General features: G+C 46.3%; 1 protein-coding gene across 1 annotated transcript in view; it reads right to left on the reverse strand.

The window, feature by feature from the left end:
• Positions 1-8679: 8679 nt before the first annotated feature.
• The window catches only part of LOC116884402, a 32860-nt gene continuing 26226 nt past the window's right edge, over positions 8680-15313 (reverse strand). Inside the window, exon 2 of the mRNA XM_032885507.1 lies at positions 8680-8938. The gene's annotated coding sequence lies outside the window, so the exon portion shown is untranslated. The remainder of the gene's footprint in view (positions 8939-15313) is intronic.

A 15313-nucleotide genomic window follows, 5' to 3' on the forward strand; every position in this document is an offset into this window, starting at 1 on the left:
ATGTTTTCCCTGCTTTTGCCGCTTGCCCAGCTCAGCGGAAACGCCTGTCTATCTGTCCTCTGGAATGACAGACAGCCCTGCTTACATGAGTGATTTCGAATAGAGTGATTTTGGTAGCAGCTTAGTGACTTAACATCCACTTAGTGTTAAATTAATTTTAACAGCACAGATAAGGCCCCCCAAGTGGGTCCTTCGAACTCATTCCCACATCAAACCCTGAAGAGAAAGGCTGAGCACCGGTGGTGGACATGTTTTATCCCAGCACTGGGGAGGCGCAGACACAAAGGTCTGTGAGTTCAAGTTCAGCCTGGACTGTGGGAGAAGCAACTCTATACGCCTGGCCCCAGCTCCCAAATAATGCTGTTAAATTGGTCACCTGTTTCATTATCCAAAGTCCTGGAGTCCCAGTGTTCCCAGAGTTCCTCTCTCTGCCAGACGCCCCAGCTTTCTACCCCACCTTTTGCTGTAGGCCATAGGCTTTTATAACGCCTTAGGCTGGCAAAGAAGGCCAGCGACACACCTTCACATGGTGTACAAAAACATGACTCCAACACAGAGGTGCTTCTAGGAAACCAGGGCCATCCACTGAGACGCAAACAAACAAACAAAAAGCCCACAGGACAATCAACCAGGAACCAAGCTAAGTGTGACCCACGTCTCCACATAAGGCCAAAGGCCATGATAGTCTATACCATTTGTTTAGGAAAAGACACACTGTAAAATATTAGAAATGACGCTCAGACAGTTAAGCATAGCAGATAAATTCTAGCCTTAAAAGAGTCCTGTAGTGCAGTGGAGTTGGGGCTGAGCAGTGACGAGTGTGCACTGCACTCCCGGAGGACCCGAGTTCAATCTGTAGCACATGCACTGGGCAACTCACAGCCACTTGCACTTCAAGCTCCAGGGGATCTCACACTCTCCTCTGACTTGCTTAGGCAAATACTCTCACATGGACCTGCACACGTGCGTGCACACACACACACAGTTACAGGAGTTTTTTTTTTAATTAAATTAATTAATAAATAAAGCCCTCTGGCATCCCACGTAGAATAATGGGGAAATCAAGCTGCCGGTGACTCAGCTGTGCCTACCCTCACGGGGACATACCCATACACATATACATACATATATTTACAGAAATGACAGAATTTAAGTAAACAAAATCCCCCAGACAGCCAAGTAGAGTAATGGGAAATATATCAGAGACTTAGCTGCAAGATCAGTGCTGCCCCAACAGATCTACGGGATCCGGGCCGCCGATTGTTCTGGCGTCATTCGTTTTATATTTAGCCGTATCCGACAGTCGCTTAATTAGAATATCTATTCAGAAATATATCACTTGCATATTTCACTCAAAATTAATTTAGAGATCTAAATACACATTATTTCATGGCACTGTTTTATATAGTGAGAAGAAATGATTTTAAGCGTCAAAGCAGTTGGGACTGTTGGGATCCAAGAGTCACCTCACAAATCACACAACCACCGACCTGAGTCAGAAAGAGACAGTTTACTAAGCCTACACCCCAGGACTGGTCAGTCAGGGCCATGGTTCACATTCAGGAACTGACCTATGACGTTGAGTTAAAATTCTACACGCATTCACAAACATCTGTGCCAAGTCATTTCACCAATCAGATGTTAATTATTAAAAATGAATCAATCTAAATCATGCTATCCCCAGCTACCCTCCAGCCCCCATTCCTGTGGTTTGCTTGCCGCTGGACTGCTGTTTTCTCAGTCATCCAACCCCTGTGGGTAGCTAGCATAAATCCCCATAACCCGGTAAAATCAAAACGCTAAAGTCTCAGCTCACAGAATGTCTCACACAATGAACTCTTGAGCCAACTGATATTGATATAAAGTCTAGATCGGACCATTTTGTCCTGTATTATTCTTATCCCTCCCATGATAGCCATGTATTATTCAAGCCACGTGAATCTGGTCGCCTTCTCCTCCATCTCCTCTGTCCCCTGTCCTGAATCTCTGAAAAACTTAGCCCCGCCCACCTTGTTCATTGTCCAATCACAGGCTCTAGTCTTATATTTCAACTGCCCTCACCTGCGTAGGGACAGCAACCTGCAATCAGGATTTAGGGATAGGGGGATTTGCTGATGGCTATCGTTTAGTTTTCCAAGGGCGCAGAACATAGCAGAATGTGTAACCAATCTCAGCATTAGAAAGTTTCCTAGTATCAGCAGAAACCCATGAGGAAGTTTCCTTACAATGGTGGGCTAGCCAGGAACAGTCACCCAGGCCTTAACATTCCCTCTGGGCCTTAGTATTTGACCAATGTCCAAACATTTTACCTAAGTCCCAACCATTTCAGTCTGACATTTGTCCATCTTCCCGAAAATAAGTGTTTCCCTGTGACTAAGGTCTGGCCCATGGGCGAGGAGCAGAAGTGTGGTGTAATCCCAGCAGTTGGGAGGCTGGGGTTGGGAGTTCAAGGCCAGCTAGAGATGCATAGGAGAAAATGTTGAGAGAGAGAGAGAGAGAGAGAGAGAGAGAGAGAGAGAGAGAGAGAGAGAGGGAGACAGAGACAGAGACACAGAGACAGAGAGTATAGATTGGATTATATCGAGAAAAAACTGTGTATCAAACAGTATTATCATTAGAATGAAAAGACAACCCAGAAGATGGGAAAAAAAGCACACATGATAGGAGTTAAAGTCCATTCTACGCCATACAGAACAGTTCAGTCAAACCATGAACAGATGAATCGAACGGACAGACATCTTTCCAGGGACAGGAACTAGTACTAGTGAACGGGCACAGGACAAAATGCTCACCTCACTCTGTTAGGGAGGTACAAGTTGAGAACCACCATGTGGTGCCCTCCCAGACACATCGTGAGGCTGCCCTTTAAGCAAACAAGCAAAAACAACTTAAAAAACCAGCACTGGTAAGACGTGGAGAAATGCCCTCCCTTGTGAGAATACAAAATGACACAGCTTCAGGGAGAACAAAGGGCATCTATATGTTCATGTTCACTGTAGCTTTATTCACAGAACCGAAAAGCAAAGAGGCAACCCAACTATCTACCAGCAAATCCATGGGAAAGTCCATGGAAAGTACACGTGTGCGGTGGAATAGTACTCAGCCTGGCAAAGGGACTCCTGGCCTATAATGCAAATGAACACTGATGTCATGATATTCATCAACTACCATGAGCTGGGTCAGCCATACACAAATGTTGGCAGGACTCCATTCGAGTAGTCCCGATAGTAGTCAGATCCCAAGGACAGAGGAAGAGTGGCTGCCAGGGGCTGAAGAGAGAGAAAGAGTATTTACTGGAGTTTGAGAGGATTAAAAAGAATTCTAGATTCGACACTGGTAATGGTTGCACAGCAAGGGGAACATGTTTAAATCCAGAGAACACGCTAAATCACACACTTAAAATGGTTACACTGCAAAGCTTGTTGTGTATGTTCACCAGGCTTACCCTGGGAATATGCTCATGAATATGTTGGCATATGTTGCTACCTGTCTTCCTTCCTCTCTGCTGGCTGGGATGCAGGTTCATGGCTGGAGCAGAAATCTGTCCTGGCGCCTCACAAATTCTGCCCTGCCCAGCTCTAAAGGAGTAACAAAGAAAGCACGGATTCCTGCAGGGGAGCCTAGCCCGGCCATTCATTGTTCTTTTGGATCTGTTCTTACAAATAAACCAGAGGTCCGATCTGTCTGTAACTTTATAGCAGGGCAGCCACACTGCTGTCACCCTCAGCTCTGCTGGGCCTCCTCCCAAAAGATCTCCACAGCAGAGCCTGCTCCTTACATAGAAGGAGGGGGCAGGGAGGTCAGAGAACCATCACCTGAAGATCCGGCCATTCCTCCCACCCAGCTGTATGCAATTCTGTCCTAATTACACGCAGCCGGGAACACCCACATCCCATAAATAACCCCACACACATGCTCTGCAAGGGAACTGGTTCTCCAGAGTTAACTTGGGAGAATCATCCCTCAGTTTGTCCTGGCAGGGGGAGGGGGAGGGGAGGAGGGAGGAGGAGGGGGGCAGACCTTCGGCAAAGGGGTAAATGTTACATCTGCCCCCCAGGGAGAACGCCATAGTAGCAACCTCAGGACTCAAACATTCATAGGCTTCAGAGTCAGAGGCTTATGCACAACTGAGGTAAGAATGAGCAGACTTCAAACATGTTAAATTCCGAACATTTAAAAAAAAAAATCTAGTAGGAGAAAAAAAGTAACGTAGAAGTCCCAACTTCAGTTCACTTATGCAACAGGCTAACTGCCTCACAAATAATAAATATCGTAAGACGGTAAAATAGCTTGTTGACAGAGGCCTAGCATGGTAGGCACTGGTGGGTAGAGTACGAATGGAAATGGGAAAGGCACTGTGCATTCCAACTTGTGCAAAAATGAAAGGTGGCGTGTGTGTTTACTCACGTGAAGGAGAGATCTAGTGATAGGCGACATTTACAAAACAGTGTGTAGTTGGTCTCCGTCCTTCAGATACTTGAATTATGTGTATAAATGCTCAAAACGTGACTGTAAAAACTGTCCCACCCAGGACCGAGTAAGGACCAAGTCTATGTCCAGGGTCACAGAGATTAACCGGGCAGCCGGAAGAAAAGTTATAGCCATGCAGGAGGAGTGGTAGGGACAGAGAAGAGCGGGGACACAGGGAACACCTTTGGGTTCTATATGACAAACACGATGTTTTATAATTAAATGGTTGGGGTTGGGGGACAAATAAACTCCATTGAGGATTTTACAGTGTTTTTTAAAGGAGTAACAGAAGCCTTCAAATGCAGAACACACCAAGTCCTAGGATGTGTGCTCGTCACTGAGTCCATGGGTAATGTTGTGTGATTGACTTGGACCCTGAAGACTGAGCCTCCACACTCCAAACAAAGCAACATACAGGGGAGAGCATAACAAGGATGGGAAATTAAAATACACTGTGAAGGGACTCTCACCAGCCCGAGCGGGCCCTTCTCCCTCACTCCCTCTGCCATGCCAGAAAACAAAACAAAACAAACAAACAAAAACCCTTTAGATTACCTTCCAGAAGCAAGCCACCAAGGTCTATTTCCTTATTTGGCCACTTCCTCCTCCTATGGCTGACCACCAAGCTCCCACTATCAAAATATTGAAGTCCAGCATTCTAAAGCCCCCTTTGGCTGCCCTAATTAGCCCGCCCAATCAAAATTACACACCTCACTGTAACATGAGATTTCCCCTTTGACATTTTGCCTATGGCCACACCTGTCTCCTGTCTATCCAGAGACAGCACTTGGTGTTGTCCCCTCCCAGGACAAATACCCCTTCTCCTGCTCCTTTTCTCCCTTCCCCTCTCCCACCTCCTCTACCTCCTGCCTTTGCCTCTTATCCCCTGCCCTTTGACCTTCTGGGGCAAATAAATTCCCTCTGTGCTGAGAACTTGATCTTGGGGTGTCCTGGGCAGATGCTGTCCCCTCCCTACACATGGAGTGATACACTTACACAATTCTAGAGGATCACAGCAGACTTCAAAGTGTCCAGCCTCTCACTGTGCCCTGGCTACTGCCAGGGTCAGTGTCTGCCTGCCCTGAAGACTGTTTCCCTCCACCCTCCATCCTGCCCCAGCTTCAGAACCTCACAAAAAAACGGTCCCATGCTTCCAACTGGGCTACTGACGGATCTCAGAGGTTGGTATACCAGCACTACAGTGTCTTCAGGCCTTCTCAGGAGTCTCTGAGTCATCTATTTTTAAGTACTGCCCAGTTTCCCCGTGGAATGAAACTCCAGCTGCTTAATGGAATAAGCTGAGTGGGTACATTCTCCGTTGGCTGGAGGGGGGAGGAGGAGGGAGACGGAGGGAAGAAGGGAGAGGGAGAGAAGGAGGGAGTGAGGGAGAGAGAGAGAGAGAGAGAGAGAGAGAGAGAGAGTGAATTTCAGAACAGTGGGAAAATCCATTCTGAAGGCAGAGCCAACAAGAGAGAGGGAAGGGAGGGAGGGTGAGGAGGAGGGGGGGGGGAAACAGGGAGGGAGAGGGGAGAAGGAGAGGAGGAGAGGGGGTGGGGAAGGAGGGGAGGGGAGGGGAGAGCATTTCAGCATGGTGGGAAGGCCCGTTCTGAAGGCAGAGCATACCATCCGGTGGCCAGAAGTCGGGACAGAGTAAAGAGGAGAAAGTGAACTGAGCACCAGCGTTCAGCCCTCTTCAAGATACAAAGTGACAAGCTGCCTAGGCTCCTGCTGGGGACTTCCTGACAGGATGCCCTGTCCTTCCAGCCAAAACAAACTCTTCCTCAAGTTCTTTGTGAGACATCCCCACCCCCACCCCCACCCCCACCCCCCCCCCACCATCGGGACAGCACAAGGAAAGTAAGGACTGCAGAAGCCACCAGAAGAAGGAAACCTAAGACGCACACCTGCTCTAACAGTTCTTGGCGTCCAAGTTCTCGAATTCACATAGAGAAGAGGCAACAAAGCATGAAAACTGAAAGCAAGCATTTAAACAGCTCTGCCCCATCTGAACATTGTTGCTAAATGTGTTTTGTTTGTCCGAAGGAAGGCAAATGACGCTCGGGAGTGGACTGAGACCGCACGGGCCTCTGGGAAACAGATGCACTTGAGACCCGAGTATCTCATGAGGACTTTGATGTTTGAAGTTGAATGTTTTGAAAATGTTATTCTAAACTTGCCAAGTAATAACAGACCGGCAGCAGATGACCGCAGCGCTCCCATAGCTCTGCCGGTTTAAGCATTTATTACATGACAAGTGCCGTCTCCACGTGCGGTGTCAGGCCGGGGGCTGGGAAGAACACACGGAACAGTACAGTATATTCTCCATCTTGAAATCCGTGAGCCCTGGCGCTACTTTGTTAGGAGCAGTATCAGTGAAATCTACCTTTCAATCTTTTCAAAACCAGATGAGCATGCCAGATTTTTCTGTTAAATCAACTGCTAATGGCCACCTTTTGCCCCATGTGTTTTGATGCCAACGTCAAATACTATATTTTTGTGCATTTTTTTCAATCTCCATAGATGGAATTAAAAAATGCAAAAGACTACAGAGATGGTTCAACAGCTAAGAGCACTGGCCACTCAACCAGAGGACTCAGGTTCGATTCCAAGCACGCACAGGATCATAACCACCATCTGTAACTCCAGTTCCCGGAGCCCTGAATGCCCCTTCAGACTGTCATAGGCACTAGGCTTGTGCAGGGAACATGGACATACATGCAAGCCAAACAACCATGCACAAACAACTTGTGTAATTCAAAGAAAAAAATCTATTCTCTTAAAATCCAACTGTGAGTTACATTTTAAGTCCTATTATGAAACATGTAAGCAGTTTGTACTTGGCTGCCTTAAATTAAATAAAATGTAATTTAACACTTTCCTTAGCTCCTGCTCAAATCTCAGAGGTCTCGCATGTTTTAGACTTGACACAGTCCAAGGGACTGAGAGGAAAGGGATCCAACGACACCATCTTCTGGACTCAGAAGACACTTTCACACACACACACACACACACACACACACACACACACACACACACGCTCACAATTATACTTTTAAAATAAATCTTAAAAACACTAATGTTTAATCCCAGCGCTTGGAAAGCAGAGGCAGGTGGATCTCTGAGTTCAAGGCCAGCCTGGTCTACAGAGTGAGTTCCAGGACAGCCACGGCTACACAGAGAAACCCTGTCTCAAAAAACAAACAAACAAAAAAACAAAAACAAAACATCCAAATCACTGATTTTTATCAGCATTTACTTACCTTTATATGTAGAGCTTTACATAGAAAATTATTCAAATGAGACACCATGTTTTGGTGTTGGAATGTATGTGTGCATGTGTGTGTATACGTGTAATACATGTATAAATCTGTGCAGTGATAGTACCAAGATCTACATCAGTGGTTCTCAACCTTCCTAATGAGACACAGTTGGTCTTGTTGTGGTGACCCCTCCCCATCCCCCAACCACAAAATTATCTTTGTTGCTACTTCATAAGTGTAATTTTGCTACCATTATGGATTGTGATGTAAACAACTGATGTGCAGCATATCTGATGACACACACACACACACACACACACACACACACACACTCCTCAGGGGGTTGAGACCCACCGCTCTAGAGTGAAGAAATACGTGTGCTATTGTGAAACTAGCATAGTCACTTGTGAAGAAATGACGCCAATTCTAGAGAACTCAAGCTAGCACTGGGTGCTCCTTGACAGTGACCCTTCGACTGTCACAAGGAGGGCCCATCAAAGCAGTAGCACACACCTTTAATCCCAGCACTAGTGTTTGGGGGGGGCACACACTTGTGTTTTGAGTGAGAGTGTATGCTCAAAGAGGCAGGTGGATCTCTGTGAGTTTGGGGCCAGCCTGGTCTACACCGGGAGTTTCAGGCTAGTCAGGGACATATAGTAAGAAACTGTTAAAAAAAAAAAAGTCACAAAGGAGGGCGGGCACTAGGGGCTGAAGGGATGGTTTGGTGGTGAAGAACATAGGACCTGGTTCTCCTCACCCACATTGCAGCTCAGATGCCCCAGGAACTCCAGGGGGATCCAATACCCTCTTTTGGCTTCCACAACCCTTCATGCACATGGTGCATAATATCATGGTCATCTACTCAAAAACACTTATACACACAAAATAAAAAATAAATATTTAAATAAAAATAATTATTTTGAAAAACATATATTGAAATTTATCCCAGTTAAGAAAAAAATAAAAATTAAAGTGACACTGAGTGGTGCTTTTACTCAAATACTGGACCACATTTCATTAAGAACTCCATACGCTGAAATACGAGACAGAACTATATACTTACTTACATATACTTACAGAACTATATACTTGATAATAGAATGAAAAAAGTCAGCTGGCCGTGGTTGCTCTTACTATAATCCCAGCGCTAACTAGGAAGCTGAGGCAGGCGAGTCGCTGTAAATTTCAGCCAAAGCTGAAGTTGAGACCTGAAAGAAAAAAGAAATAAAAAAGGAAGGACATGTCGGGCAGAGGCAGCGGCGCACGCCTTTGATTCCAACCCTGAGAAGGCAAAGGCAGGTGGACCTCTGAGTTTGAGGCCAGCCTGGTCTACAGAGCCAGCTCCAGAGCAGTCCTGGCTACACGAGAAACCCTGTCACAAAAACAAACAAACAAGCATGAAAGACGTGACTGCTCCTAGGTATGCATGGTGAAGGAGAAGGTTTATATCAGATAAAAGTGAGAGCATCTGTCTGGGAGAATCCATTGTGAGTAAGACCCAGAGCCATGCCACGTGGGAAGAGGGGTGCCTGAGAGGCTAGGAAGGTAGAGGCTAGAGAAGGAGGAAAGGGCTGAGTTATACGGAGTAGGAAGTCTGCGAGAAGGGCAGCCCAGTCCCTGGATTGGAGACTTTTCGGGTTGGGGGCGGGGCGTGCTAGCCACATCCTGTAATGGTAGGGACTGAGAGGTGCTGGGAGAACCGGGCAACCAAGCTGGCTTTGATATGTTAAACAGCCACCTCAGCCTTTTGTCCTGGGTTTGAGACCTAAGAAGATGCTGTCTCAAAGACACAAAAACAATAGCAACAGAAGACTGGAAATGTCCGCCGGACGGACAGACGGATACACAGAGACATATGGCACACGCACGCACACACACACACACACACACACACACACACACACACACACACACACACACACACATAAAACTGCTCCTCCCCTGACATTTTTTTTTTTCTAGCCAGTTCCAAATGCTGATGCTGCTCTAGAAAGATAGCTCCTTGCTACTGTCCTGCTTCAGCTTTTGATGAAAGGACGCGACCGGGAGGGGCCATCAGTGTTGGCTCTGCACCTAGACAGCCAGAATATAATTCTAGTTTCATTGCTATTAAGGGTATGACATTGCGTAGAACATTAAACCATATTTAAGTCCTATGCTCCGTGAATAAGGCAGAGAAAATTATATCACAGGGTTATGTTTAAAATAATACATTAATTCTCTGAGAAGTTCACCCAATCTATTTTGCATTTTCCAAACACTCTTGCATGTGAGATCTGCCCTGCCGTGTGGTCAGCCCACCAGGCATCACACACTGACGTTGACGCTCCCTCTCCCAGCATCTATGACATGCTGATGGCTCCCTGGCTAGGGTTTGGACTTCATGCCTTCTTTCCTCTACCCCCTCCAGGCTGAGACTTTGTTTGGCTTGAGTCTGTGCACATAGTGTGCACACTGTCACAATCACTGAGAGTTCGCATATACGCTGCCTTGTGTCCGGCGAACAACTGCCGCCCCTGGCTCCTAAAATCCTCTCACTCTCTTCTCTAATGATTCCCTGGCCTGTGATACAGATGTTCCATTTAGGGTTCAACTTCGAAGTCTCTTAAACTTGAAGAAATAAAGTTTCATAGTTTCATAGAGCTGAGAAACAAAGCTGTGAGAATGAAGTTCTGGGAATACAGGAGCAAGGTCTTGGTGGTCAGAGTGACCAGGCTTAATGGAAACTAGCCAAAACAAAAACAACTGTTCTCAGAAAGACCCCCCTCTACTCCTTCCTGTGGTGAATCCAGAGAATAACCACAGGGTGTCATCCTGACCCTGCCTGACCACCCAGCCCCCCTAGGGACTTGCCAATCTAGCCCTTTCCCAGTGATTCTCCAAGGCCAGGTGCAGGGCTGGATGAGGAAAGTGACCAATTGAGCCAAGACCAGCCCCTTGAGCAGGCCAGCCAGTACCTGACCAGATCCTTTGTCCTGTGTACCACCAATGAGAATGGGCCAGCTAACCCTGAAATCTGCCCTCTGTAACAAATAAAAGTTGTGTGATTTTTGGGTTCAGGGTTGCCTCTCTCTGCGTGGATGAGCAACCCCATGTACGTGGATTAAAAAACCTTACACCCTCATGCTATTGCAGCGGTCACTTTGTCAATCTGTGCTCTGTGGGTTGCGCTCCTGAGGTAAGGCCACTATGGGGTCTTACAACAAACTTAAGCGGAAGCTTCTCCGATGAGGGTTGAAGAATATACTAATCTGTGGGTATTATAAGAAAACAATAAGAGGTATTTTAATACTATGTCCATTTAGGGGAATAGTAGTAGGTGGCTCTTTCCAAGGGCCTACAACCTGTCTAGTCACAGCTTCTTTGTCCCAGGAACAGTACCAGGTATGGGTTCCATCTCTTGGAGTGCTTTCTGAATTCAAGGCCCACTTCCACGAGCAGTTCTCGCCAGGTTAGTCGTCCCAGTAGCTCATAGCAAGACCTTCCAGCACTATGAAAGCTACCCTGGCGGGATGAAGCTTCCGGACCAGCACCCACGTGGTTTCTCCATGTTTTATGACTCGTGTATGTGGTGTCTTCAACGGTAGGATCTTGCTGTCAGGTTGTGAGGAGTGAACAAGAACAATGGTGGTGACCCGTGATTTTGGGGTCTGTGGGATCCCATTGGCCAACAACTCAAGAAAGGGAACCCATTCCTGGTGCTGTGGCTTTATTTGCACATAGTGTTTAGTTTAGGCGTTGTCCCCATTGTTACAAGGCAACTCCACTTAAATGTGTCTTATGCATGTATATTTTAGGACTATCTACAGTGGTGGACTTCCATATGACTTTTGGAAAGTCCTTAGTGACAACTATCCCTCCTCTTATTCTGTCCTCTTCACTACACTTCTGTCCCTCACCCCATTTAACACTTCTTGTTCTATTCTTCTTTCCCCTTTGTGTAGCTGTAAGACTCACGGGAAGCAGCCCGAAGATCGCTGCCTATGGTAGTAAGTACGCAATGAACATGAACTCTGAGCTGAGCTGAGCTGGTCGGCCTTGGTGGGGAAATGAAAAGTCACTTTGATGTAGAAAAAGAGTTTGGGTACAGAAGCACCAGTATCCTGATAGCATCAACAGGGACACCAGTATCCTGATAGCATCAGCAGGGACACCAGTATCCTGATAGCATCAGCAGGGACACCAGTATCCTGATAGCATCAGCAGGGACACCAGTATCCTGATAGCATCAGCAGGGACACCAGTATCCTGATAGCATCAACGGGGACACCAGTATCCTGATAGCATCAACGGGGACACCGATTCTTGTTGTTTGTGATCTTTCCTGTGTTGTGTTCTGCTCTGCATTCCCTGGACCAGAATTCAGGCAGGAGTACTGAGAGCAAGGAGAAGGGAAGACAAAGGACAGTAAGTCACCAGCAAAGCCACTGTCATGCCTTCTTCACCCCATCCTTACAACTATACCGCACAGAAGGAGGCACATAATGTCCTGTGCTTTAAGCGACTCTTCTGAAAATTACTACAGTTACCGTTGCTGTGGACCCATCCTCAGAGCATAACAGACATTGCTGTAAGGTAACTGTTACTCTCCTGATGTACTCATCGTCTTTGAGGCTTACTCCTCCCCATTCCCCCTGACTTCGAATCTATGCCTAATCCTGGAAGCTTCTAGCCTCCATACAATCGAATCTAGGCCTAGCATGTTTTTCGCCTCTGAGACTCACTGCTGAATAAGCTCACACTTTCTAGTTCTTTCTGAACTCTGGCTGGCTGGTTCAACTCAGCTGTTCAGGCTCGACCTCCTCTCCAAGCTGACTGATTCAATCTGGCTTCTCTCAATTTCTGACTGAATTGCTCTGCTTGGCCTCAAATTAATTCTGGCAATCTGTTCTAATCTTCTGGCTCCTTCTCAGGCTCTGGCTCCTTCTGTCTTTACCTGTGCCAGGCTGTTTTCTCTCAGTAACCCATCTTATCACTGTCCCAGTAAAACTGCTTCCTTCCTTTCTCTCTGTACTGGTCTCTTAAGTAGCTTCCCTTTCCACTCTTCTAGTGAGAGTTGGGCATATGCTATTCTGTCAAATCTTTCTCTGATTCATCACTTTGTCTGGCACTCAATTAGACATCGCTTTCAAACAGGGATACTTCCCGCTACAAACTAACTTTACCTTCATTGTTTGCTAAGGGCTGAGCCACACCACAACTAGAAACAGGTTTGTTTTTGTTTGTTTTGTTTTTCTTTTTTCAGTAAACAAAACAATCTCAGGGTTTACCATGTGACCAAATATCTTACAAATTATTGCTGTCTAGCAGAACAGCTGTGGTTGTTCTCAAAGGACCCTTTGCAAGGTCTGGTCCACTGGCGGTCCTTCATAAAAGGAGGTGGTAGGGAGAAGGGTCATTAGTTCCTCATTTAAGATCTCAACCACGGGCTGGAGAGATGGCTCAGTGGTTAAGAGCACTGACTGCTCTTCCAGAGGTCCTGAGTTCAAATCCCAGCAACCACATGGTGGCTCACAACCATCTGTAATGGGATCCAGTGCCCTCTTCTGGTGTGTCTGAAGACAGCAACAGTGTACTCACATACATTAAATAAATAAATAAATAAATAAATAAATAAATAAATAAATAAATAAATCTAAAAGGAAAGATCTCAGCTACTCCCTCTTGTTCATCTCCCAGCTAGGTGTATGTAATTCTTCCCCAGGTACAAGGTACAAGTGTTTGAGAAGATTAGTATATGGAATTAGGAAGGTGGGACCCAGCTGTGCATCTATGCCATAGACTCTGTGGGGAAGTGGCCATCCATGCTGGCATGAGACTTTTCATACAGATGTCCAGTGGGGCCACTGTGCTTTCATAAGCAAGCTAGATTTGGGTGGGATTGTTACCTTGGTCATTGGTGAACATATTGTCTGCCCAGAAAAAGTTTACGCAGCATATTTAACAAGTACTTATTAATTTATTCATGCCAAGAAACATCCTAGGGGAAAATTTTGGAAAATCTCAGAGGGTTTCGTTTTTCATGCATATACTGAACAGGAGCATACATCAGAACACTGCCGTGTAAGTATATGCTACAGAACTGCAGTGTAAATAAGTAATGTAGCACTTATATACTGAGTGTGCAGAGATATAACTGTGGTGTCCAGAGGATCCCATCTGTATCTGGGTTATCTTATGTTCTCAAAAAGTGAAAACTGAGAATGCTATATTCATCAGTATGATTCAAGGGTCGCTATATTCCTGCAACAGAATGAGATTTGGTCCTAAAACAGAATTTTAAAAAATTAAGCTACTGAGGAAATTGGGCTGGGGCCATGGCCCCGCCCATAAAAGCACTTGGAATGACAAGCCTGTTGACCTGAGTTTGAAACCCAGTTCCCACATAAAAACCACGTGCAGCCATGCCCATCTGCGATCCCAGCACAGCTACATGGAATGAGAAGCAGGCTGACAAACAGACTGGAAGCTTGGGGCCAACTTGTCTAAAATATACATACAGGCCAGCCGCAGATCTCAGCACAGCGCAATGAGGTTTTCTGTCTTCTGACCCCCACCTCGGTCCAATGGCACATGTACACATACCACACACACACAACACACACATATATACACACACACACACACACACTACACATACACACATACATACACAGCACACACACACCACACACACACACACACATACTACACATACATACACAGCACACACACACACAGCACACACATACAACACACACACACCACATACACACACAGCACACACACACACACACACCACATGCAAACACACACACAGCACACACAGCACACACAGCACACACACACACACACCCAGACACACAAAAACCACACACACACACAAACAAAACATCACACAACACACACCACACACACCACCCACCCATACACACCCCCCACACACACTACACACACACCCCATACACACACACCCCACACACACAACACACACAGCACACACATACACCCCACACACACACACACACACACAGCACACACACACACACACACACACACACACACACACCACACACACATACACCACCACACACACACCACACACACATACCACACACACACACACCACACACACACACACACAAACACACACACACAGCACAAACACACACACCACACACACCCCACACACAAACACACACACACCACACACAACACACACACACCACACACAAACACACCACCAACACACACAAAAAAACAAGAAAACAAACACACAACCCCACACACCCACAAACACAAAAACACCCAAAACACACACACACACACACACACACACACACACACGCACACACACACGCACACACACACACACTACACACACATACACACTACACACACACACCACACACATACACACTACACACACACACCACACACACACGCATACACACCACACACACACAATCATTTTTTTCAAACTGTAAAGATTAAACTAGCATACAAAATGTGCTGTGCACCGCCAGTTGAATAAAGAGATGGGTATCTTCCCAGTCTTCCGGTGCTCAACCCCAGGTGAAGAAATCAGTGTCCAAAGGACACCC

Source organism: Rattus rattus, chromosome 1, assembly GCF_011064425.1.
Source record: "Rattus rattus isolate New Zealand chromosome 1, Rrattus_CSIRO_v1, whole genome shotgun sequence".
Lineage (NCBI taxonomy): Eukaryota > Metazoa > Chordata > Mammalia > Rodentia > Muridae > Rattus > Rattus rattus.